Raw genomic sequence first — 27,488 nt, forward strand, 5'->3', positions numbered from 1 at the left:
ATTTTACTGAATGTTTGGGAACCACTGGTCTACAGTGAAATCAGTCCTGGGATAGTGAATTCTCAAAAAAAAAAAAAAAATTTTAAACAAAATTTATCTAAAGAAATTACAAAAAAAAAATTTATCTAAAAAAAAAAATTGAAAAAAAAAAATTGAAAAAAAATTTTTTTTATAAAAAAAAAAAAAAAAAAAAAAAAAATTTTACTAAAATTTTTGGAACCACTGGTCTACAGTGAAGTTAGTCCCAAGATAGTCAATTCTCGGAAAAAAAAAAAAAAAAATTTTTTTAAAATTATAAAAATTTTTTTATAAAAGTTTGAGAACCACTGGTCTACAGTGAAGTCAGTACCGGGAAAGTCAATTCTCGAAAAAAAAAAAAATTAAAAAAAAAAAAAAAAATTATCTAAAAAAAATTAAAAAATAAATAAAAATAAAAATTAAAAAAATTTATCTAAAAAAAAAAAATACAAAAAAAAAAAAATATAAGTTAAGCAGGGGTTTTACCGAAAAGCAGAAAACATGGCAAGGGGTCTAAGAGATTAAAAAATTTGGGAACCACTGCTCTAGATCTACATATTTAATATTAGAATCATCATTAGAGTTTGTCTAGTAGAGTCTAGAAAAGAATGTATAGATTACTATAGTCCTAGTATTCTAGATTATTAGTCTAGATCTAACTTAAAATTTTCAATAAATATTCTGGATTTCTTCAGCTTGGTCCATGTCAATCCTATCGTCTTTGCCTTATGGTCTACCGTTCTTCTGTTTTCTTTGCTTTGAAATCTAGATTGACTAGATCTACACAATGTCAATATAATTTCTAGATCTATATATCTAAGACTAATTAGTATGGGCTTAATATTACTGTATTATTTAGTTTAACTACAATTTTTCAGGTCAGCAGCATTACAGTAAGCACTGGTACAGCGTACCGGCACTTTTTTCAATGCAGCGAAAAAGTTACTTTTGTATTTTAAAGTTTATTATTTATTTATTAGTTGTTAAAAGGCAATCCATCACTGAGCTCCGCCACCTATTTCTTTACAAAAAAGCACTGATTACCTGTATATTCTTTAACAATAATGGTTTACTATTCTCAGGAATTAGTCATTCAAAAGACGGTGAGGAAAAGAATGGTCGACAAACCTTGTGTGGTGCCTTAACAGTCCATCAGACTAAGGGATAGATAAAGGTGAATTTAATTTATATTTTGATCTATATAAGTTGATTTACTGGACTAAAAATCTAGATATTGGTAAAACTTTGCTATTCTATTCTAAATCTAGTGTGACATTCCATATTTTTTATTCTGATTTTAGATAGATCTTGATTAGATCTAGATCCCATATGTATAGGACTTAGCACTAGATCTCTAGAAATTATTGTATATGATGCTAGATCTAGAAAATCTAGACTTGATCATAGAAATCTTCAAGAAAAATAATGAACTAACCTAGACAGATCTCTTGAATTACATTGTAAATCATCTTGTTGAATTATCTTCACCACCTTCAGTCAACAGACAACTATGGCTCATACAAGAACAAGAGCCTCTGCGTTGGCATCGACTATTTTCCAATCCTTTCTGTTCAGCTTCATCCATATTAAAATACATTTTAAAGGTTTTTATTACTTAATAGAAAAGATCTAGAATTTTAATAAGAATCTAGTCTATCTAGATCTAAAATTCTAGATCCACCCAATTTTATGTATACAAGTAGTATGGGTGTAGGATTGGCTTAATATAATAGTGAACAAATAGATGCTATCTTACTAGATTTTTCTAAGGCTTTTGACAAAGTTCACCACCATAGTTTGCTTAAAAAATTAAAATATTTCGGCATTAATGGTCCACTGCATCAGTGGATTAAGGACTTTCTGATAGGGAGAGAACAAACTGTAATAATAAATGGCTCTAAATCAACACCGATAATAGTAAACTCAGGTGTACCTCAAGGAACAGTCTTGGGTCCACTACTATTTTTAATTTACATAAATGATTTACCAAATTGCATTACTTCAGGAACAAAAGTCAGATTATTTGCAGACGATTGCATAATATATAGAACAATAAAAACAACACAAGACACAGATATTTTACAAAGAGAATTAGATGAATTACAGAAATGGGAATCAAATTGGAGCATGTCTTTCCACCCAGAAAAATGTCAGTTGTTAAGAGTAACAAAAAAACTAAAACAAATTAATTCCACTTATCTTATTCATGGCAAACCAGTAACACAGACTAAAAACGCAAAATACCTAGGTGTTATAATAAATGAAAAACTGTCATGGAATCCACATATTGATGAAACTACAAAAAAAATCAAACAAAGCATTAGGATTTATTAAAAGAAATTTCTATAAATCAAATAAGAACATAAAACTAAAATGTTATTTAAAACTTTGGTTAGGCCAATAATAGAATATGCATCCTCCGTTTGGGACCCCACAACTCAAGAAAACATTAAGAAACTAGAACAGACACAAAATAGAGCAGTGCGATTCATAACAAACGAATATTCACATTTGACTAGAGTAACACTTTTAGTAAAATCACTAAATTTAGAAAGTCTTCAGGACAGAAGGCTCAAAAGTAAAGTAGCAATCATACATAAAACACTGAACCATAATCTTCAAATACAAAAACAAAATTTAATAAAATACTCTGAAAGACACAAAGATAAAGGCACATTCCTCGTCCCATATGCTAGGACAAATTTGTACAAATACTCCTTCTTCCCTAGTGCTATTAGAGCATGGAATGGGTTGCCTGAGCTAGCCAGGAAAACCAGTGACTTGGCAGAATTTAAGTCATTGGTTAATATGCATGACTAAATGTTTGACGCGTAGGACGTAATCATCTTCTTTTTTGAAGTAACGTCTGTATTATATAAGATAAGAAGATAATAGTATTTATCTTGAATCAGTTTGTTAATCTACATTATATGGGTATGATAGTTGTACATCTTCTACTAGATCAAGTTAAATATAGCTATCCTTTTTTAGATGTAATGTGAAATTGTATCTGATAGTATTTTTCATTCTTAGGTAGATCTTGATTACACTGCCTGGTTTTGTGGTTTGCACGAGACGGTTGACACAATGATCTGAAGTTCAAACTGCCATTTTCTACTGTCCGCTGCAAGATCTTGGCTGGAATGTAAAAGGAATGTCCAAAATATTTAAATGACAAACAGGATGGGAACTGATAATGAGGAATGTATGTCCAGTTTTTTTTTGGTTTTTTTTTTGTGTTTTTTTAATACAGATATGAAAGATGACATTACCCTAACTTAGAGTCATAGGAGTTTCATTAATTTATTTACTCAGATGCTGAAACAGACATCTGGCATATTCCTATAATCAGTATCATGGCCTTTGTATACAACAAAATTGATTGGAACTCCTAGACTAGAAATATAATTCAAGATTTAAATAAGGCACTGGTCATAGTTTTAGAAAGTGTGGCTAGCATTCTGGTAAGATATTTTATTAATAATTAGAAATTAAATTAAATTTTATTTAATGATATTAAATTTCTTTTTTAAGAATTATGGTCCATTTTTTCCCCATTTGTGTACAAAGAAGGAAGACAGAGAGATGGAAAGACATCAAAGAATGGGCAGGTCTGCCAAGAAATGGTTTATCCAGGGCTAAGTACAGAGAGGAATATAGAAGGGCTGTTGACAGATCTTGTGTGGTGCCCCCATGGTTCAACAGACTAATTGATTGGTAATGGTAAGAATTTAATGTATTTTTTAAAAAAAATTGTGTTAATTACATTAAGGGACTAAATCAGTCTTTTTTTATTTCCAGAAAATAATACCAGGGTTATGCTCCTTTGACCATTGAATTCCAGGATGAAGAATGAAAGACAGAGAGCAATGTGAAGACATGAAAGAATGGGCAGGTCTGCCATGAAATGGTTTATCCAGGGCTAAGTACAGAGAGGAATATAGAAGGGCTGTTGACAGATCTTGTGTGGTGCCCCCATGGTTCAACAGACTGATTGATAGGTAATGGTAAGAATTTAATGTATTTTGTAAACAAAATGGTGTTAATTACATTAAGGGACTTAATCACTCTTTTTTTAATTTTTACATTCATTTAATGTAATTATTTTATACAGTAATATATGATTGTTATCTTGGTAAATCATTTAAATATATATCCTGCTAATCAAACCAAAGAATCTTCTCAATACTTATTTAAAAATTTTAATTTTGTCTGCATGTAACAAATGTTTCACGAAAAGAAATGTACACTGTCCATCATTGATTATTTAAAACTGGGATTCATTCCTTCCTTGTCAAACAAGCCGTTGCCTAAGTGACTTTTTAAAAATAATGATACGAAACCAATTGCTAGAGGATCATCTGAGACAATGTCACCCTAACAAAATAGATAAAGATTTAAAAATTTTCTAGCACTCAAAGATAAAGTTAAGAATAGACCCACACAATCTCACTTCAACATCATATATATATAGAGAAGATGTTGGTTTGTGAGCATCTTACAATATCTCTTTACTTATAGCAAAATATGGAAACATAGGTAAAACATTGATTTTACCAGCCGTTGTAGTTGTGAAAACTGTTTTACACACACCTACATCTGATATTATTAAAAGAATTTCTTTAAACAAAAATACAGTTCAAGGGCACATCGGTGGCATGAGTTATCAAATTAAAAGCTTCTTATGTGATTCTTTGCAAAGGAAATATATACAGTTTGGGATCAGTTTGGAACCAGTGGCGTCACAGGCTCTGATGGGGTGTAGCGCTGTGTGCTGTAAACTGCCTAGGGGTTGCCAGCTCCTTATTTTTCCTCAGGGTTGACCCACGACAGCTTTCCCATGTTTGGGAATAGTTGCAAGGCAGCAGATTTTTAAATTCAGTTTTCCTTCTGCTATGTGGCTAATGAGCTCTTCCTGCTTGAAGCCTACCGGCTAAGGCGCCAGTTACTCGCCTTTGTCCCTTCCCCTTTAGTGAAAACAGTTCGGCGGACACGTGAAAGATACACGAGAAACTCTTTGCGAAAATTTTTACAATGATACTTAAAACAAATTAATTAATTAATATTTATTGTTTGAATGTCTTCTTTATAGAATGTATGAAACATGACATCCATAGGAACAGATGATAAGCCTGGGTAAAAAAACATTTCCAGTGTGTTTGATGATTCCAGCAATACATATTAAATTGGTTAAATTTGAATTTTATCAATAAAAATGAGTTATTATTTAATACTTATATGTATTTTTAAATTGCATTTTACTCTTCAACTCACTAAAATTAGAAATTAGTTTTCAAATAAATTGAAAAAAAAAAAGCAATATAAGTTAAGCAGGGGGTCTACCAAAAAGCAGAAAACATGGCAAGGGGTCTACGAAACAAAAAAGTTTGGGAACCACTGGTCTACAGTGAAGTCAGTCCCGCAATAGTGAATTCTCAAAAAAAAAAAAAAAAAAAAATTTACTAAAAAAAAAAAAAAAAAAATTAAAAAAAAAAATTTTATAAAAAAAAAAAAAAAAAAAATTTACTAAAAAAAAAAAAAAAAAAATTAAAAAAAAAAAAAAAAAAAAAAATTTTACTGAATGTTTGGGAACCACTGGTCTACAGTGAAATCAGTCCTGGGATAGTGAATTCTCAAAAAAAAAAAAAAAATTTAAAACAAAATTTATCTAAAGAAATTACAAAAAAAAATTTATCTAAAAAAAAAAATTGAAAAAAAAAAATTGAAAAAAAATTTTTTTTATAAAAAAAAAAAAAAAAAAAAAAATTTTACTAAAATTTTGGGAACCACTGGTCTACAGTGAAGTTAGTCCCAAGATAGTCAATTCTCGGAAAAAAAAAAAAAAAATTTTTTTAAAAATTATAAAAATTTTTTTATAAAAGTTTGAGAACCACTGGTCTACAGTGAAGTCAGTACCGGAAAAGTCAATTCTCGAAAAAAAAAAAAATTAAAAAAAAAAAAAAAAATTATCTAAAAAAAATTAAAAAATAAATAAAAATAAAAATTAAAAAAAATTTATCTAAAAAAAAAAATACAAAAAAAAAAAAATATAAGTTAAGCAGGGGTTTTACCGAAAAGCAGAAAACATGGCAAGGGGTCTAAGAGATTAAAAAATTTGGGAACCACTGCTCTAGATCTACATATTTAATATTAGAATCATCATTAGAGTTTGTCTAGTAGAGTCTAGAAAAGAATGTATAGATTACTATAGTCCTAGTATTCTAGATTATTAGTCTAGATCTAACTTAAAATTTTCAATAAATATTCTGGATTTCTTCAGCTTGGTCCATGTCAATCCTATCGTCTTTGCCTTATGGTCTACCGTTCTTCTGTTTTCTTTGCTTTGAAATCTAGATTGACTAGATCTACACAATGTCAATATAATTTCTAGATCTATATATCTAAGACTAATTAGTATGGGCTTAATATTACTGTATTATTTAGTTTAACTACAATTTTTCAGGTCAGCAGCATTACAGTAAGCACTGGTACAGCGTACCGGCACTTTTTTCAATGCAGCGAAAAAGTTACTTTTGTATTTTAAAGTTTATTATTTATTTATTAGTTGTTAAAAGGCAATCCATCACTGAGCTCCGCCACCTATTTCTTTACAAAAAAGCACTGATTACCTGTATATTCTTTAACAATAATGGTTTACTATTCTCAGGAATTAGTCATTCAAAAGACGGTGAGGAAAAGAATGGTCGACAAACCTTGTGTGGTGCCTTAACAGTCCATCAGACTAAGGGATAGATAAAGGTGAATTTAATTTATATTTTGATCTATATAAGTTGATTTACTGGACTAAAAATCTAGATATTGGTAAAACTTTGCTATTCTATTCTAAATCTAGTGTGACATTCCATATTTTTTATTCTGATTTTAGATAGATCTTGATTAGATCTAGATTCCATATGTATAGGACTTAGCACTAGATCTCTAGAAATTATTGTATATGATGCTAGATCTAGAAAATCTAGACTTGATCATAGAAATCTTCAAGAAAAATAATGAACTAACCTAGACAGATCTCTTGAATTACATTGTAAATCATCTTGTTGAATTATCTTCACCACCTTCAGTCAACAGACAACTATGGCTCATACGAGAACAAGAGCCTCTGCGTTGGCATCAACTATTTTCCAATCCTTTCTGTTCAGCTTCATCCATATTAAAATACATTTTAAAGGTTTTTATTACTTAATAGAAAAGATCTAGAATTTTAATAAGAATCTAGTCTATCTAGATCTAAAATTCTAGATCCACCCAATTTTATGTATACAAGTAGTATGGGTGTAGGATTGGCTTAATATAATAGTGAACAAATAGATGCTATCTTACTAGATTTTTCTAAGGCTTTTGACAAAGTTCACCACCATAGTTTGCTTAAAAAATTAAAATATTTCGGCATTAATGGTCCACTGCATCAGTGGATTAAGGACTTTCTGATAGGGAGAGAACAAACTGTAATAATAAATGGCTCTAAATCAACACCGATAATAGTAAACTCAGGTGTACCTCAAGGAACAGTCTTGGGTCCACTACTATTTTTAATTTACATAAATGATTTACCAAATTGCATTACTTCAGGAACAAAAGTCAGATTATTTGCAGACGATTGCATAATATATAGAACAATAAAAACAACACAAGACACAGATATTTTACAAAGAGAATTAGATGAATTACAGAAATGGGAATCAAATTGGAGCATGTCTTTCCACCCAGAAAAATGTCAGTTGTTAAGAGTAACAAAAAAACTAAAACAAATTAATTCCACTTATCTTATTCATGGCAAACCAGTAACACAGACTAAAAACGCAAAATACCTAGGTGTTATAATAAATGAAAAACTGTCATGGAATCCACATATTGATGAAACTACAAAAAAAATCAAACAAAGCATTAGGATTTATTAAAAGAAATTTCTATAAATCAAATAAGAACATAAAACTAAAATGTTATTTAAAACTTTGGTTAGGCCAATAATAGAATATGCATCCTCCGTTTGGGACCCCACAACTCAAGAAAACATTAAGAAACTAGAACAGACACAAAATAGAGCAGTGCGATTCATAACAAACGAATATTCACATTTGACTAGAGTAACACTTTTAGTAAAATCACTAAATTTAGAAAGTCTTCAGGACAGAAGGCTCAAAAGTAAAGTAGCAATCATACATAAAACACTGAACCATAATCTTCAAATACAAAAACAAAATTTAATAAAATACTCTGAAAGACACAAAGATAAAGGCACATTCCTCGTCCCATATGCTAGGACAAATTTGTACAAATACTCCTTCTTCCCTAGTGCTATTAGAGCATGGAATGGGTTGCCTGAGCTAGCCAGGAAAACCAGTGACTTGGCAGAATTTAAGTCATTGGTTAATATGCATGACTAAATGTTTGACGCGTAGGACGTAATCATCTTCTTTTTTGAAGTAACGTCTGTATTATATAAGATAAGAAGATAATAGTATTTATCTTGAATCAGTTTGTTAATCTACATTATATGGGTATGATAGTTGTACATCTTCTACTAGATCAAGTTAAATATAGCTATCCTATTTTAGATGTAATGTGAAATTGTATCTGATAGTATTTTTCATTCTTAGGTAGATCTTGATTACACTGCCTGGTTTTGTGGTTTGCACGAGACGGTTGACACAATGATCTGAAGTTCAAACTGCCATTTTCTACTGTCCGCTGCAAGATCTTGGCTGGACTGTAAAAGGAATGTCCAAAATATTTAAATGACAAACAGGATGGGAACTGATAATGAGGAATGTATGTCCAGTTTTTTTTTGGTTTTTTTTTTGTGTTTTTTTAATACAGATATGAAAGATGACATTACCCTAACTTAGAGTCATAGGAGTTTCATTAATTTATTTACTCATATGCTGAAACAGACATCTGGCATATTCCTATAATCAGTATCATGGCCTTTGTATACAACAAAATTGATTGGAACTCCTAGACTAGAAATATAATTCAAGATTTATATAAGGCACTGGTCATAGTTTTAGAAAGTGTGGCTAGCATTCTGGTAAGATATTTTATTAATAATTAGAAATTAAATTAAATTTTATTTAATGATATTAAATTTCTTTTTTAAGAATTATGGTCCATTTTTTCCCCATTTGTGTACAAAAAAGGAAGACAGAGAGATGGAAAGACATCAAAGAATGGGCAGGTCTGCCAAGAAATGGTTTATCCAGGGCTAAGTACAGAGAGGAATATAGAAGGGCTGTTGACAGATCTTGTGTGGTGCCCCCATGGTTCAACAGACTAATTGATTGGTAATGGTAAGAATTTAATGTATTTTTTAAAAAAAATTGTGTTAATTACATTAAGGGACTAAATCAGTCTTTTTTTATTTCCAGAAAATAATACCAGGGTTATGCTCCTTTGACCATTGAATTCCAGGATGAAGAATGAAAGACAGAGAGCAATGTGAAGACATGAAAGAATGGGCAGGTCTGCCTTGAAATGGTTTATCCAGGGCTAAGTACAGAGAGGAATATAGAAGGGCTGTTGACAGATCTTGTGTGGTGCCCCCATGGTTCAACAGACTGATTGATAGGTAATGGTAAGAATTTAATGTATTTTGTAAACAAAATGGTGTTAATTACATTAAGGGACTTGATCACTCTTTTTTTAATTTTTACATTCATTTAATGTAATTATTTTATACAGTAATATATGATTTTTATCTTGGTAAATCATTTAAATATATATCCTGCTAATCAAACCAAAGAATCTTCTCAATACTTATTTAAAAATTTTAATTTTGTCTGCATGTAACAAATGTTTAACGAAAAGAAATGTACACTGTCCATCATTGATTATTTAAAACTGGGATTCATTCCTTCCTTGTCAAACAAGCCGTTGCCTAAGTGACTTTTTAAAAATAATGATACGAAACCAATTGCTAGAGGATCATCTGAGACAATGTCACCCTAACAAAATAGATAAAGATTTAAAAATTTTCTAGCACTCAAAGATAAAGTTAAGAATAGACCCACACAATCTCACTTCAACATCATATATATATAGAGAAGATGTTGGTTTGTGAGCATCTTACAATATCTCTTTACTTATAGCAAAATATGGAAACATAGGTAAAACATTGATTTTACCAGCCGTTGTAGTTGTGAAAACTGTTTTACACACACCTACATCTGATATTATTAAAAGAATTTCTTTAAACAAAAATACAGTTCAAGGGCACATCGGTGGCATGAGTTATCAAATTAAAAGCTTCTTATGTGATTCTTTGCAAAGGAAATATATACAGTTTGGGATCAGTTTGGAACCAGTGGCGTCACAGGCTCTGATGGGGTGTAGCGCTGTGTGCTGTAAACTGCCAAGGGGTTGCCAGCTCCTTATTTTTCCTCAGGGTTGACCCACGACAGCTTTCCCATGTTTGGGAATAGTTGCAAGGCAGCAGATTTTTAAATTCAGTTTTCCTTCTGCTATGTGGCTAATGAGCTCTTCCTGCTTGAAGCCTACCGGCTAAGGCGCCAGTTACTCGCCTTCGTCCCTTCCCCTTTAGTGAAAACAGTTCGGCGGACACGTGAAAGATACACGAGAAACTCTTTGCGAAAATTTTTACAATGATACTTAAAACAAATTAATTAATTAATATTTATTGTTTGAATGTCTTCTTTATAGAATGTATGAAACATGACATCCATAGGAACAGATGATAAGCCTGGGTAAAAAAACATTTCCAGTGTGTTTGATGATTCCAGCAATACATATTAAATTGGTTAAATTTGAATTTTATCAATAAAAATGAGTTATTCTTTAATACTTATATGTATTTTTAAATTGCATTTTACTCTTCAACTCACTAAAATTAGAAATTAGTTTTCAAATAAATTGAAAAAAAAAAAGCAATATAAGTTAAGCAGGGGGTCTACCAAAAAGCAGAAAACATGGCAAGGGGTCTACGAAACAAAAAAGTTTGGGAACCACTGGTCTACAGTGAAGTCAGTCCCGCAATAGTGAATTCTCAAAAAAAAAAAAAAAAAAAAATTTACTAAAAAAAAAAAAAAAAAAATTAAAAAAAAAAATTTACTAAAAAAAAAAAAAAAAAAAATTAAAAAAAAAAATTTTATAAAAAAAAAAAAAAAAAATTTACTAAAAAAAAAAAAAAAAAAAAAAAATTTTATTAAAAAAAAAAAAAAAAAAAAAAAAAAAAAAAAAAAATTTACTAAATGTTTTGGAACCACTGGTCTACAGTGAAATCAGTCCTGGGATAGTGAAATCTCAAAAAAAAAAAAAAAAAATTTAAAACAAAATTTATCTAAAGAAATTACAAAAAAAAAATTTATCTAAAAAAAAAATTGAAAAAAAAAATTTAAAAAAATTTTTTTTTATAAAAAAAACAACAAAAAAAAAAAAAAAAATTTTACTATAATTTTGGGAACCACTGGTCTACAGTGAAGTTAGTCCCAAGATAGTCAATTCTCGGGAAAAAAAATTAAAAAAAATTTTTAAAAAAATTAAAAAAAATTTTTAAAAAAATTATAAAAATTTTTTTATAAAAGTTTGGGAACCACTGGTCTACAGTGAAGTCAGTACCTGGAAAGTCAATTCTCGAAAAAAAAAAAAATTAAAAAAAAAAAAAAAAAATTACCTAAAAAAAATAAAAAAATAAATAAAAATAAAAATTAAAAAAAATTTTATAAAAAAAAAAAAATACAAAAAAAAAAAATATAAGTTAAGCAGGGGTTTTACCGAAAAGCAGAAAACATGGCAAGGGGTCTACGAGACAAAAAAATTTGGGAACCACTGCTCTAGATCTACATATTTAATATTAGAATCATCATTAGAGTTTGTCTAGTAGAGTCTAGAAAAGAATGTATAGATTACTATAGTCCTAGTATTCTAGATTATTAGTCTAGATCTAACTTAAAATTTTCAATAAATATTCTGGATTTCTTCAGCTTGGTCCATGTCAATCCTATCGTCTTTGCCTTATGGTCTACCGTTCTTCTGTTTTCTTTGCTTTGAAATCTAGATTGACTAGATCTACACAATGTCAATATAATTTCTAGATCTATATATCTAAGACTAATTAGTATGGGCTTAATATTACTGTATTATTTAGTTTAACTACAATTTTTCAGGTCAGCAGCATTACAGTAAGCACTGGTACAGCGTACCGGCACTTTTTTCAATGCAGCGAAAAAGTTACTTTTGTATTTTAAAGTTTATTATTTATTTATTAGTTGTTAAAAGGCAATCCATCACTGAGCTCCGGCACCTATTTCTTTACAAAAAAGCACTGATTACCTGTATATTCTTTAACAATAACGGTTTACTATTCTCAGGAATTAGTCATTCAAAAGACGGTGAGGAAAAGAATGGTCGACAAACCTTGTGTGGTGCCTTAACAGTCCATCAGACTAAGGGATAGATAAAGGTGAATTTAATTTATATTTTGATCTATATAAGTTGATTTACTGGACTAAAAATCTAGATATTGGTAAAACTTTGCTATTCTATTCTAAATCTAGTGTGACATTCCATATTTTTTATTCTGATTTTAGATAGATCTTGATTAGATCTAGATCCCATATGTATAGGACTTAGCACTAGATCTCTAGAAATTATTGTATATGATGCTAGATCTAGAAAATCTAGACTTGATCATAGAAATCTTCAAGAAAAATAATGAACTAACCTAGACAGATCTCTTGAATTACATTGTAAATCATCTTGTTGAATTATCTCCACCACCTTCAGTCAATAGACAACTATGGCTCATACGAGAACAAGAGCCTCTGCGTTGGCATCGACTATTTTCCAATCCTTTCTGTTCAGCTTCATCCATATTAAAATACATTTTAAAGGTTTTTATTACTTAATAGAAAAGATCTAGAATTTTAATAAGAATCTACTCTATCTAGATCTAAAATTCTAGATCCACCCAATTTTATGTATACAAGTAGTATGGGTGTAGGATTGGCTTAATATAATAGTGAACAAATAGATGCTATCTTACTAGATTTTTCTAAGGCTTTTGACAAAGTTCACCACCATAGTTTGCTTAAAAAATTAAAATATTTCGGCATTAATGGTCCACTGCATCAGTGGATTAAGGACTTTCTGATAGGAAGAGAACAAACTGTAATAATAAATGGCTCTAAATCAACACCGATAATAGTAAACTCAGGTGTACCTCAAGGAACAGTCTTGGGTCCACTACTATTTTTAATTTACATAAATGATTTACCAAATTGCATTACTTCAGGAACAAAAGTCAGATTATTTGCAGACGATTGCATAATATATAGAACAATAAAAACAACACAAGACACAGATATTTTACAAAGAGAATTAGATGAATTACAGAAATGGGAATCAAATTGGAGCATGTCTTTCCACCCAGAAAAATGTCAGTTGTTAAGAGTAACAAAAAAACTAAAACAAATTAATTCCACTTATCTTATTCATGGCAAACCAGTAACACAGACTAAAAACGCAAAATACCTAGGTGTTATAATAAATGAAAAACTGTCATGGAATCCACATATTGATGAAACTACAAAAAAAATCAAACAAAGCATTAGGATTTATTAAAAGAAATTTCTATAAATCAAATAAGAACATAAAACTAAAATGTTATTTAAAACTTTGGTTAGGCCAATAATAGAATATGCATCCTCCGTTTGGGACCCCACAACTCAAGAAAACATTAAGAAACTAGAACAGACACAAAATAGAACAGTGCGATTCATAACAAACAAATATTCACATTTGACTAGAGTAACACCTTTAGTAAGATCACTAAATTTAGAAAGTCTTCAGGACAGAAGGCTCAAAAGTAAAGTAGCAATCATACATAAAACACTGAACCATAATCTTCAAATACAAAAACAAAATTTAATAAAATACTCTGAAAGACACAAAGATAAAGGCACATTCCTCGTCCCATATGCTAGGACAAATTTGTACAAATACTCCTTCTTCCCTAGTGCTATTAGAGCATGGAATGGGTTGCCTGAGCTAGCCAGGAAAACCAGTGACTTGGCAGAATTTAAGTCATTGGTTAATATGCATGACTAAATGTTTGACGCGTAGGACGTAATCATCTTCTTTTTTGAAGTAACGTCTGTATTATATAAGATAAGAAGATAATAGTATTTATCTTGAATCAGTTTGTTAATCTACATTATATGGGTATGATAGTTGTACATCTTCTACTAGATCAAGTTAAATATAGCTATCCTTTTTTAGATGTAATGTGAAATTGTATCTGATAGTATTTTTCATTCTTAGGTAGATCTTGATTACACTGCCTGGTTTTGTGGTTTGCACGAGACGGTTGACACAATGATCTGAAGTTCAAACTGCCATTTTCTACTGTCCGCTGCAAGATCTTGGCTGGAATGTAAAAGGAATGTCCAAAATATTTAAATGACAAACAGGATGGGAACTGATAATGAGGAATGTATGTCCAGTTTTTTTTTGTTTTTTTTTGTGTTTTTTTAATACAGATATGAAAGATGACATTACCCTAACTTAGAGTCATAGGAGTTTCATTAATTTTTTTACTCAGATGCTGAAACAGACATCTGGCATATTCCTATAATCAGTATCATGGCCTTTGTATACAACAAAATTGATTGGAACTCCTAGACTAGAAATATAATTCAAGATTTAAATAAGGCACTGGTCATAGTTTTAGAAAGTGTGGCTAGCATTCTGGTAAGATATTTTATTAATAATTAGAAATTAAATTAAATTTTATTTAATGATATTAAATTTTTTTTTTAAGAATTATGGTCCATTTTTTCCCCATTTGTGTACAAAGAAGGAAGACAGAGAGATGGAAAGACATCAAAGAATGGGCAGGTCTGCCAAGAAATGGTTTATCCAGGGCTAAGTACAGAGAGGAATATAGAAGGGCTGTTGACAGATCTTGTGTGGTGCCCCCATGGTTCAACAGACTAATTGATTGGTAATGGTAAGAATTTAATGTATTTTTTAAAAAAAATTGTGTTAATTACATTAAGGGACTAAATCAGTCTTTTTTTATTTCCAGAAAATAATACCAGGGTTATGCTCCTTTGACCATTGAGTTCCAGGATGAAGAATGAAAGACAGAGAGCAATGTGAAGACATGAAAGAATGGGCAGGTCTGCCATGAAATGGTTTATCCAGGGCTAAGTACAGAGAGGAATATAGAAGGGCTGTTGACAGATCTTGTGTGGTGCCCCCATGGTTCAACAGACTGATTGATAGGTAATGGTAAGAATTTAATGTATTTTGTAAACAAAATGGTGTTAATTACATTAAGGGACTTAATCACTCTCTTTTTAATTTTTACATTCATTTAATGTAATTATTTTATACAGTAATATATGATTTTTATCTTGGTAAATCATTTAAATATATATCCTGCTAATCAAACCAAAGAATCTTCTCAATACTTATTTAAAAATTTTAATTTTGTCTGCATGTAACAAATGTTTAATGAAAAGAAATGTACACTGTCCATCATTGATTATTTAAAACTGGGATTCATTCCTTCCTTGTCAAACAAGCCGTTGCCTAAGTGACTTTTTTAAAATAATGATACGAAACCAATTGCTAGAGGATCATCTGAGACAATGTCACCCTAACAAAATAGATAAAGATTTAAAAATTTTCTAGCTTTCAAAGATAAAGTTAAGAATAGACCCACACAATCTCACTTCAACATCATATATATATAGAGAAGATGTTGGTTTGTGAGCATCTTACAATATCTCTTTACTTATAGCAAAATATGGAAACATAGGTAAAACATTGATTTTACCAGCCGTTGTAGTTGTGAAAACTGTTTTACACACACCTACATCTGATATTATTAAAAGAATTTCTTTAAACAAAAATACAGTTCAAGGGCACATCGGTGGCATGAGTTATCAAATTAAAAGCTTCTTATGTGATTCTTTGCAAAGGAAATATATACAGTTTGGGATCAGTTTGGAACCAGTGGCGTCACAGGCTCTGATGGGGTGTAGCGCTGTGTGCTGTAAACTGCCTAGGGGTTGCCAGCTCCTTATTTTTCCTCAGGGTTGACCCACGACAGCTTTCCCATGTTTGGGAATAGTTGCAAGGCAGCAGATTTTTAAATTCAGTTTTCCTTCTGCTATGTGGCTAATGAGCTCTTCCTGCTTGAAGCCTACCGGCTAAGGCGCCAGTTACTCGCCTTCGTCCCTTCCCCTTTAGTGAAAACAGTTCGGCGGACACGTGAAAGATACACGAGAAACTCTTTGCGAAAATTTTTACAATGATACTTAAAACAAATTAATTAATTAATATTTATTGTTTGAATGTCTTCTTTATAGAATGTATGAAACATGACATCCATAGGAACAGATGATAAGCCTGGGTAAAAAAACATTTCCAGTGTGTTTGATGATTCCAGCAATACATATTAAATTGGTTAAATTTGAATTTTATCAATAAAAATGAGTTATTATTTAATACTTATATGTATTTTTAAATTGCATTTTACTCTTCAACTCACTAAAATTAGAAATTAGTTTTCAAATAAATTGAAAAAAAAAAGCAATATAAGTTAAGCAGGGGGTCTACCAAAAAGCAGAAAACATGGCAAGGGGTCTACGAAACAAAAAAGTTTGGGAACCACTGGTCTACAGTGAAGTCAATCCCGCAATAGTGAATTCTCAAAAAAAAAAAAAAAAAAAAATTTAAAACAAAATTTATCTAAAAAAAATTTAAAAAAAAAAAAAAAGAAAAAAAAAAAAAATTTACTAAAAAAAAAAAAAAAAAAAAATTAAAAAAAAAAATTTTATAAAAAAAAAAAAAAAAAATTTACTAAAAAAAAAAAGAAAAAAAAAAAAAATTTACTTAAAAAAAAAAAAAAAAATTAAAAAAAAAAATTTTATAAAAAAAAAAAAAAAAAAATTTACTAAAAAAAAAAAAAAAAAAAAAATTAAAAAAAAAAAAAAAAAAATTAAAAAAAAAAAAAAAAAAAAAATTTACTGAATGTTTGGGAACCACTGGTCTACAGTGAAATCAGTCCTGGGATAGTGAATTCTCAAAAAAAAAAAAAAAAATTTAAAACAAAATTTATCTAAAGAAATTACAAAAAAAAATTTATCTAAAAAAAGAAATTAAAAAAAAAAATTGAAAAAAAATTTTTTTTATAAAAAAAACAAGAAAAAAAAAAAAAAAATTTTACTAAAATTTTGGGAACCACTGGTCTACAGTGAAGTTAGTCCCAAGATAGTCAATTCTCGGAAAAAAAAAAATAAAAAAAATTTTTAAAAAAATTATAAAAATTTTTTTATAAAAGTTTGGGAACCACTGGTCAACAGTGAAGTCAGTACCGGGAAAGTCAATTCTCGAAAAAAAAAAAATTAAAAAAAAAAAAAAAAAATTATCTAAAAAAAATTAAAAAATAAATAAAAATAAAAATTAAAAAAAATTTATCTAAAAAAAAAAATACAAAAAAAAAAAATATAAGTTAAGGAGGGGTTTTACCGAAAAGCAGAAAACATGGCAAGGGGTCTACGAGACAAAAAAATTTGGGAACCACTGCTCTAGATCTACATATTTAATATTAGAATCATCATTAGAGTTTGTCTAGTAGAGTCTAGAAAAGAATGTATAGATTACTATAGTCCTAGTATTCTAGATTATTAGTCTAGATCTAACTTAAAATTTTCAATAAATATTCTGGATTTCTTCAGCTTGGTCCATGTCAATCCTATCGTCTTTGCCTTATGGTCTACCGTTCTTCTGTTTTCTTTGCTTTGAAATCTAGATTGACTAGATCTACACAATGTCAATATAATTTCTAGATCTATATATCTAAGACTAATTAGTATGGGCTTAATATTACTGTATTATTTAGTTTAACTACAATTTTTCAGGTCAGCAGCATTACAGTAAGCACTGGTACAGCGTACCGGCACTTTTTTCAATGCAGCGAAAAAGTTACTTTTGTATTTTAAAGTTTATTATTTATTTATTAGTTGTTAAAAGGCAATCCATCACTGAGCTCCGCCACCTATTTCTTTACAAAAAAGCACTGATTACCTGTATATTCTTTAACAATAACGGTTTACTATTCTCAGGAATTAGTCATTCAAAAGACGGTGAGGAAAAGAATGGTCGACAAACCTTGTGTGGTGCCTTAACAGTCCATCAGACTAAGGGATAGATAAAGGTGAATTTAATTTATATTTTGATCTATATAAGTTGATTTACTGGACTAAAAATCTAGATATTGGTAAAACTTTGCTATTCTATTCTAAATCTAGTGTGACATTCCATATTTTTTATTCTGATTTTAGATAGATCTTGATTAGATCTAGATCCCATATGTATAGGACTTAGCACTAGATCTCTAGAAATTATTGTATATGATGCTAGATCTAGAAAATCTAGACTTGATCATAGAAATCTTCAAGAAAAATAATGAACTAACCTAGACAGATCTCTTGAATTACATTGTAAATCATCTTGTTGAATTATCTCCACCACCTTCAGTCAATAGACAACTATGGCTCATACGAGAACAAGAGCCTCTGCGTTGGCATCGACTATTTTCCAATCCTTTCTGTTCAGCTTCATCCATATTAAAATACATTTTAAAGGTTTTTATTACTTAATAGAAAAGATCTAGAATTTTAATAAGAATCTACTCTATCTAGATCTAAAATTCTAGATCCACCCAATTTTATGTATACAAGTAGTATGGGTGTAGGATTGGCTTAATATAATAGTGAACAAATAGATGCTATCTTACTAGATTTTTCTAAGGCTTTTGACAAAGTTCACCACCATAGTTTGCTTAAAAAATTAAAATATTTCGGCATTAATGGTCCACTGCATCAGTGGATTAAGGACTTTCTGATAGGAAGAGAACAAACTGTAATAATAAATGGCTCTAAATCAACACCGATAATAGTAAACTCAGGTGTACCTCAAGGAACAGTCTTGGGTCCACTACTATTTTTAATTTACATAAATGATTTACCAAATTGCATTACTTCAGGAACAAAAGTCAGATTATTTGCAGACGATTGCATAATATATAGAACAATAAAAACAACACAAGACACAGATATTTTACAAAGAGAATTAGATGAATTACAGAAATGGGAATCAAATTGGAGCATGTCTTTCCACCCAGAAAAATGTCAGTTGTTAAGAGTAACAAAAAAACTAAAACAAATTAATTCCACTTATCTTATTCATGGCAAACCAGTAACACAGACTAAAAATGCAAAATACCTAGGTGTTATAATAAATGAAAAACTGTCATGGAATACATATATTGATGAAACTACAAAAAAAATCAAACAAAGCATTAGGATTTATTAAAAGAAATTTCTATAAATCAAATAAGAACATAAAACTAAAATGTTATTTAAAACTTTGGTTAGGCCAATAATAGAATATGCATCCTCCGTTTGGGACCCCACAACTCAAGAAAACATTAAGAAACTAGAACAGACACAAAATAGAGCAGTGCGATTCATAACAAACGAATATTCACATTTGACTAGAGTAACACCTTTAGTAAAATCACTAAATTTAGAAAGTCTTCAGGACAGAAGGCTCAAAAGTAAAGTAGCAATCATACATAAAACACTGAACCATAATCTTCAAATACAAAAACAAAATTTAATAAAATACTCTGAAAGACACAAAGATAAAGGCACATTCCTCGTCCCATATGCTAGGACAAATTTGTACAAATACTCCTTCTTCCCTAGTGCTATTAGAGCATGGAATGGGTTGCCTGAGCTAGCCAGGAAAACCAGTGACTTGGCAGAATTTAAGTCATTGGTTAATATGCATGACTAAATGTTTGACGCGTAGGACGTAATCATCTTCTTTTTTGAAGTAACGTCTGTATTATATAAGATAAGAAGATAATAGTATTTATCTTGAATCAGTTTGTTAATCTACATTATATGGGTATGATAGTTGTACATCTTCTACTAGATCAAGTTAAATATAGCTATCCTTTTTTAGATGTAATGTGAAATTGTATCTGATAGTATTTTTCATTCTTAGGTAGATCTTGATTACACTGCCTGGTTTTGTGGTTTGCACGAGACGGTTGACACAATGATCTGAAGTTCAAACTGCCATTTTCTACTGTCCGCTGCAAGATCTTGGCTGGAATGTAAAAGGAATGTCCAAAATATTTAAATGACAAACAGGATGGGAACTGATAATGAGGAATGTATGTCCAGTTTTTTTTTGTTTTTTTTTGTGTTTTTTTAATACAGATATGAAAGATGACATTACCCTAACTTAGAGTCATAGGAGTTTCATTAATTTTTTTACTCAGATGCTGAAACAGACATCTGGCATATTCCTATAATCAGTATCATGGCCTTTGTATACAACAAAATTGATTGGAACTCCTAGACTAGAAATATAATTCAAGATTTAAATAAGGCACTGGTCATAGTTTTAGAAAGTGTGGCTAGCATTCTGGTAAGATATTTTATTAATAATTAGAAATTAAATTAAATTTTATTTAATGATATTAAATTTTTTTTTTAAGAATTATGGTCCATTTTTTCCCCATTTGTGTACAAAGAAGGAAGACAGAGAGATGGAAAGACATCAAAGAATGGGCAGGTCTGCCAAGAAATGGTTTATCCAGGGCTAAGTACAGAGAGGAATATAGAAGGGCTGTTGACAGATCTTGTGTGGTGCCCCCATGGTTCAACAGACTAATTGATTGGTAATGGTAAGAATTTAATGTATTTTTTAAAAAAAATTGTGTTAATTACATTAAGGGACTAAATCAGTCTTTTTTTATTTCCAGAAAATAATACCAGGGTTATGCTCCTTTGACCATTGAGTTCCAGGATGAAGAATGAAAGACAGAGAGCAATGTGAAGACATGAAAGAATGGGCAGGTCTGCCATGAAATGGTTTATCCAGGGCTAAGTACAGAGAGGAATATAGAAGGGCTGTTGACAGATCTTGTGTGGTGCCCCCATGGTTCAACAGACTGATTGATAGGTAATGGTAAGAATTTAATGTATTTTGTAAACAAAATGGTGTTAATTACATTAAGGGACTTAATCACTCTCTTTTTAATTTTTACATTCATTTAATGTAATTATTTTATACAGTAATATATGATTTTTATCTTGGTAAATCATTTAAATATATATCCTGCTAATCAAACCAAAGAATCTTCTCAATACTTATTTAAAAATTTTAATTTTGTCTGCATGTAACAAATGTTTAATGAAAAGAAATGTACACTGTCCATCATTGATTATTTAAAACTGGGATTCATTCCTTCCTTGTCAAACAAGCCGTTGCCTAAGTGACTTTTTTAAAATAATGATACGAAACCAATTGCTAGAGGATCATCTGAGACAATGTCACCCTAACAAAATAGATAAAGATTTAAAAATTTTCTAGCTTTCAAAGATAAAGTTAAGAATAGACCCACACAATCTCACTTCAACATCATATATATATAGAGAAGATGTTGGTTTGTGAGCATCTTACAATATCTCTTTACTTATAGCAAAATATGGAAACATAGGTAAAACATTGATTTTACCAGCCGTTGTAGTTGTGAAAACTGTTTTACACACACCTACATCTGATATTATTAAAAGAATTTCTTTAAACAAAAATACAGTTCAAGGGCACATCGGTGGCATGAGTTATCAAATTAAAAGCTTCTTATGTGATTCTTTGCAAAGGAAATATATACAGTTTGGGATCAGTTTGGAACCAGTGGCGTCACAGGCTCTGATGGGGTGTAGCGCTGTGTGCTGTAAACTGCCTAGGGGTTGCCAGCTCCTTATTTTTCCTCAGGGTTGACCCACGACAGCTTTCCCATGTTTGGGAATAGTTGCAAGGCAGCAGATTTTTAAATTCAGTTTTCCTTCTGCTATGTGGCTAATGAGCTCTTCCTGCTTGAAGCCTACCGGCTAAGGCGCCAGTTACTCGCCTTCGTCCCTTCCCCTTTAGTGAAAACAGTTCGGCGGACACGTGAAAGATACACGAGAAACTCTTTGCGAAAATTTTTACAATGATACTTAAAACAAATTAATTAATTAATATTTATTGTTTGAATGTCTTCTTTATAGAATGTATGAAACATGACATCCATAGGAACAGATGATAAGCCTGGGTAAAAAAACATTTCCAGTGTGTTTGATGATTCCAGCAATACATATTAAATTGGTTAAATTTGAATTTTATCAATAAAAATGAGTTATTATTTAATACTTATATGTATTTTTAAATTGCATTTTACTCTTCAACTCACTAAAATTAGAAATTAGTTTTCAAATAAATTGAAAAAAAAAAGCAATATAAGTTAAGCAGGGGGTCTACCAAAAAGCAGAAAACATGGCAAGGGGTCTACGAAACAAAAAAGTTTGGGAACCACTGGTCTACAGTGAAGTCAATCCCGCAATAGTGAATTCTCAAAAAAAAAAAAAAAAAAAAATTTAAAACAAAATTTATCTAAAAAAAATTTAAAAAAAAAAAAAAAGAAAAAAAAAAAAAATTTACTAAAAAAAAAAAAAAAAAAAAATTAAAAAAAAAAATTTTATAAAAAAAAAAAAAAAAAATTTACTAAAAAAAAAAAGAAAAAAAAAAAAAATTTACTTAAAAAAAAAAAAAAAAATTAAAAAAAAAAATTTTATAAAAAAAAAAAAAAAAAAATTTACTAAAAAAAAAAAAAAAAAAAAAATTAAAAAAAAAAAAAAAAAAATTAAAAAAAAAAAAAAAAAAAAAATTTACTGAATGTTTGGGAACCACTGGTCTACAGTGAAATCAGTCCTGGGATAGTGAATTCTCAAAAAAAAAAAAAAAAATTTAAAACAAAATTTATCTAAAGAAATTACAAAAAAAAATTTATCTAAAAAAAGAAATTAAAAAAAAAAATTGAAAAAAAATTTTTTTTATAAAAAAAACAAGAAAAAAAAAAAAAAAATTTTACTAAAATTTTGGGAACCACTGGTCTACAGTGAAGTTAGTCCCAAGATAGTCAATTCTCGGAAAAAAAAAAATAAAAAAAATTTTTAAAAAAATTATAAAAATTTTTTTATAAAAGTTTGGGAACCACTGGTCAACAGTGAAGTCAGTACCGGGAAAGTCAATTCTCGAAAAAAAAAAAATTAAAAAAAAAAAAAAAAAATTATCTAAAAAAAATTAAAAAATAAATAAAAATAAAAATTAAAAAAAATTTATCTAAAAAAAAAAATACAAAAAAAAAAAAATATAAGTTAAGGAGGGGTTTTACCGAAAAGCAGAAAACATGGCAAGGGGTCTACGAGACAAAAAAATTTGGGAACCACTGCTCTAGATCTACATATTTAATATTAGAATCATCATTAGAGTTTGTCTAGTAGAGTCTAGAAAAGAATGTATAGATTACTATAGTCCTAGTATTCTAGATTATTAGTCTAGATCTAACTTAAAATTTTCAATAAATATTCTGGATTTCTTCAGCTTGGTCCATGTCAATCCTATCGTCTTTGCCTTATGGTCTACCGTTCTTCTGTTTTCTTTGCTTTGAAATCTAGATTGACTAGATCTACACAATGTCAATATAATTTCTAGATCTATATATCTAAGACTAATTAGTATGGGCTTAATATTACTGTATTATTTAGTTTAACTACAATTTTTCAGGTCAGCAGCATTACAGTAAGCACTGGTACAGCGTACCGGCACTTTTTTCAATGCAGCGAAAAAGTTACTTTTGTATTTTAAAGTTTATTATTTATTTATTAGTTGTTAAAAGGCAATCCATCACTGAGCTCCGCCACCTATTTCTTTACAAAAAAGCACTGATTACCTGTATATTCTTTAACAATAACGGTTTACTATTCTCAGGAATTAGTCATTCAAAAGACGGTGAGGAAAAGAATGGTCGACAAACCTTGTGTGGTGCCTTAACAGTCCATCAGACTAAGGGATAGATAAAGGTGAATTTAATTTATATTTTGATCTATATAAGTTGATTTACTGGACTAAAAATCTAGATATTGGTAAAACTTTGCTATTCTATTCTAAATCTAGTGTGACATTCCATATTTTTTATTCTGATTTTAGATAGATCTTGATTAGATCTAGATCCCATATGTATAGGACTTAGCACTAGATCTCTAGAAATTATTGTATATGATGCTAGATCTAGAAAATCTAGACTTGATCATAGAAATCTTCAAGAAAAATAATGAACTAACCTAGACAGATCTCTTGAATTACATTGTAAATCATCTTGTTGAATTATCTCCACCACCTTCAGTCAATAGACAACTATGGCTCATACGAGAACAAGAGCCTCTGCGTTGGCATCGACTATTTTCCAATCCTTTCTGTTCAGCTTCATCCATATTAAAATACATTTTAAAGGTTTTTATTACTTAATAGAAAAGATCTAGAATTTTAATAAGAATCTACTCTATCTAGATCTAAAATTCTAGATCCACCCAATTTTATGTATACAAGTAGTATGGGTGTAGGATTGGCTTAATATAATAGTGAACAAATAGATGCTATCTTACTAGATTTTTCTAAGGCTTTTGACAAAGTTCACCACCATAGTTTGCTTAAAAAATTAAAATATTTCGGCATTAATGGTCCACTGCATCAGTGGATTAAGGACTTTCTGATAGGAAGAGAACAAACTGTAATAATAAATGGCTCTAAATCAACACCGATAATAGTAAACTCAGGTGTACCTCAAGGAACAGTCTTGGGTCCACTACTATTTTTAATTTACATAAATGATTTACCAAATTGCATTACTTCAGGAACAAAAGTCAGATTATTTGCAGACGATTGCATAATATATAGAACAATAAAAACAACACAAGACACAGATATTTTACAAAGAGAATTAGATGAATTACAGAAATGGGAATCAAATTGGAGCATGTCTTTCCACCCAGAAAAATGTCAGTTGTTAAGAGTAACAAAAAAACTAAAACAAATTAATTCCACTTATCTTATTCATGGCAAACCAGTAACACAGACTAAAAATGCAAAATACCTAGGTGTTATAATAAATGAAAAACTGTCATGGAATACATATATTGATGAAACTACAAAAAAAATCAAACAAAGCATTAGGATTTATTAAAAGAAATTTCTATAAATCAAATAAGAACATAAAACTAAAATGTTATTTAAAACTTTGGTTAGGCCAATAATAGAATATGCATCCTCCGTTTGGGACCCCACAACTCAAGAAAACATTAAGAAACTAGAACAGACACAAAATAGAGCAGTGCGATTCATAACAAACGAATATTCACATTTGACTAGAGTAACACCTTTAGTAAAATCACTAAATTTAGAAAGTCTTCAGGACAGAAGGCTCAAAAGTAAAGTAGCAATCATACATAAAACACTGAACCATAATCTTCAAATACAAAAACAAAATTTAATAAAATACTCTGAAAGACACAAAGATAAAGGCACATTCCTCGTCCCATATGCTAGGACAAATTTGTACAAATACTCCTTCTTCCCTAGTGCTATTAGAGCATGGAATGGGTTGCCTGAGCTAGCCAGGAAAACCAGTGACTTGGCAGAATTTAAGTCATTGGTTAATATGCATGACTAAATGTTTGACGCGTAGGACGTAATCATCTTCTTTTTTGAAGTAACGTCTGTATTATATAAGATAAGAAGATAATAGTATTTATCTTGAATCAGTTTGTTAATCTACATTATATGGGTATGATAGTTGTACATCTTCTACTAGATCAAGTTAAATATAGCTATCCTTTTTTAGATGTAATGTGAAATTGTATCTGATAGTATTTTTCATTCTTAGGTAGATCTTGATTACACTGCCTGGTTTTGTGGTTTGCACGAGACGGTTGACACAATGATCTGAAGTTCAAACTGCCATTTTCTACTGTCCGCTGCAAGATCTTGGCTGGAATGTAAAAGGAATGTCCAAAATATTTAAATGACAAACAGGATGGGAACTGATAATGAGGAATGTATGTCCAGTTTTTTTTTGTTTTTTTTTGTGTTTTTTTAATACAGATATGAAAGATGACATTACCCTAACTTAGAGTCATAGGAGTTTCATTAATTTTTTTACTCAGATGCTGAAACAGACATCTGGCATATTCCTATAATCAGTATCATGGCCTTTGTATACAACAAAATTGATTGGAACTCCTAGACTAGAAATATAATTCAAGATTTAAATAAGGCACTGGTCATAGTTTTAGAAAGTGTGGCTAGCATTCTGGTAAGATATTTTATTAATAATTAGAAATTAAATTAAATTTTATTTAATGATATTAAATTTCTTTTTTAAGAATTATGGTCCATTTTTTCCCCATTTGTGTACAAAGAAGGAAGACAGAGAGATGGAAAGACATCAAAGAATGGGCAGGTCTGCCAAGAAATGGTTTATCCAGGGCTAAGTACAGAGAGGAATATAGAAGGGCTGTTGACAGATCTTGTGTGGTGCCCCCATGGTTCAACAGACTAATTGATTGGTAATGGTAAGAATTTAATGTATTTTTTAAAAAAAATTGTGTTAATTACATTAAGGGACTAAATCAGTCTTTTTTTATTTCCAGAAAATAATACCAGGGTTATGCTCCTTTGACCATTGAGTTCCAGGATGAAGAATGAAAGACAGAGAGCAATGTGAAGACATGAAAGAATGGGCAGGTCTGCCATGAAATGGTTTATCCAGGGCTAAGTACAGAGAGGAATATAGAAGGGCTGTTGACAGATCTTGTGTGGTGCCCCCATGGTTCAACAGACTGATTGATAGGTAATGGTAAGAATTTAATGTATTTTGTAAACAAAATGGTGTTAATTACATTAAGGGACTTAATCACTCTTTTTTTAATTTTTACATTCATTTAATGTAATTATTTTATACAGTAATATATGATTTTTATCTTGGTAAATCATTTAAATATATATCCTGCTAATCAAACCAAAGAATCTTCTCAATACTTATTTAAAAATTTTAATTTTGTCTGCATGTAACAAATGTTTCACGAAAAGAAATGTACACTGTCCATCATTGATTATTTAAAACTGGGATTCATTCCTTCCTTGTCAAACAAGCCGTTGCCTAAGTGACTTTTTTAAAATAATGATACGAAACCAATTGCTAGAGGATCATCTGAGACAATGTCACCCTAACAAAATAGATAAAGATTTAAAAATTTTCTAGCACTCAAAGATAAAGTTAAGAATAGACCCACACAATCTCACTTCAACATCATATATATATAGAGAAGATGTTGGTTTGTGAGCATCTTACAATATCTCTTTACTTATAGCAAAATATGGAAACATAGGTAAAACATTGATTTTACCAGCCGTTGTAGTTGTGAAAACTGTTTTACACACACCTACATCTGATATTATTAAAAGAATTTCTTTAAACAAAAATACAGTTCAAGGGCACATCAGTGGCATGAGTTATCAAATTAAAA

The 27,488-nt window shown here is 29.8% G+C and overlaps 4 long non-coding RNA genes across 4 annotated transcripts; all 4 read left to right on the top strand.

Annotated features, from left to right (window-relative positions):
• The first annotated feature begins 1,066 nt into the window (after nt 1–1,066).
• Nucleotides 1,067–3,731, top strand: LOC129924218 (uncharacterized). Its single transcript, XR_008776206.1, has 4 exons — nt 1,067–1,192; nt 3,052–3,223; nt 3,334–3,482; nt 3,589–3,731. It is a non-coding gene; the product is annotated as an uncharacterized LOC129924218 (long non-coding RNA).
• Nucleotides 3,732–12,327: 8,596 nt separating this feature from the next.
• On the top strand, nt 12,328–15,288 carry LOC129924219 (uncharacterized). The gene is made up of 5 exons (XR_008776207.1): nt 12,328–12,454; nt 14,314–14,485; nt 14,594–14,742; nt 14,849–14,995; nt 15,080–15,288. It is a non-coding gene; the product is annotated as an uncharacterized LOC129924219 (long non-coding RNA).
• A 2,784-nt stretch (nt 15,289–18,072) lies between these two features.
• LOC129924222 (uncharacterized) lies at nt 18,073–21,055 on the top strand. Its single transcript, XR_008776211.1, has 5 exons — nt 18,073–18,220; nt 20,080–20,251; nt 20,360–20,508; nt 20,615–20,761; nt 20,846–21,055. It is a non-coding gene; the product is annotated as an uncharacterized LOC129924222 (long non-coding RNA).
• A 2,784-nt stretch (nt 21,056–23,839) lies between these two features.
• Nucleotides 23,840–26,814, top strand: LOC129924221 (uncharacterized). Its single transcript, XR_008776210.1, has 5 exons — nt 23,840–23,987; nt 25,847–26,018; nt 26,127–26,275; nt 26,382–26,528; nt 26,613–26,814. It is a non-coding gene; the product is annotated as an uncharacterized LOC129924221 (long non-coding RNA).
• The last annotated feature ends 674 nt before the right edge of the window (nt 26,815–27,488 follow it).

The sequence above is a fragment of the Biomphalaria glabrata genome, unplaced genomic scaffold (assembly GCF_947242115.1).
Source record: "Biomphalaria glabrata unplaced genomic scaffold, xgBioGlab47.1 scaffold_30, whole genome shotgun sequence".
NCBI lineage: Eukaryota > Metazoa > Mollusca > Gastropoda > Planorbidae > Biomphalaria > Biomphalaria glabrata.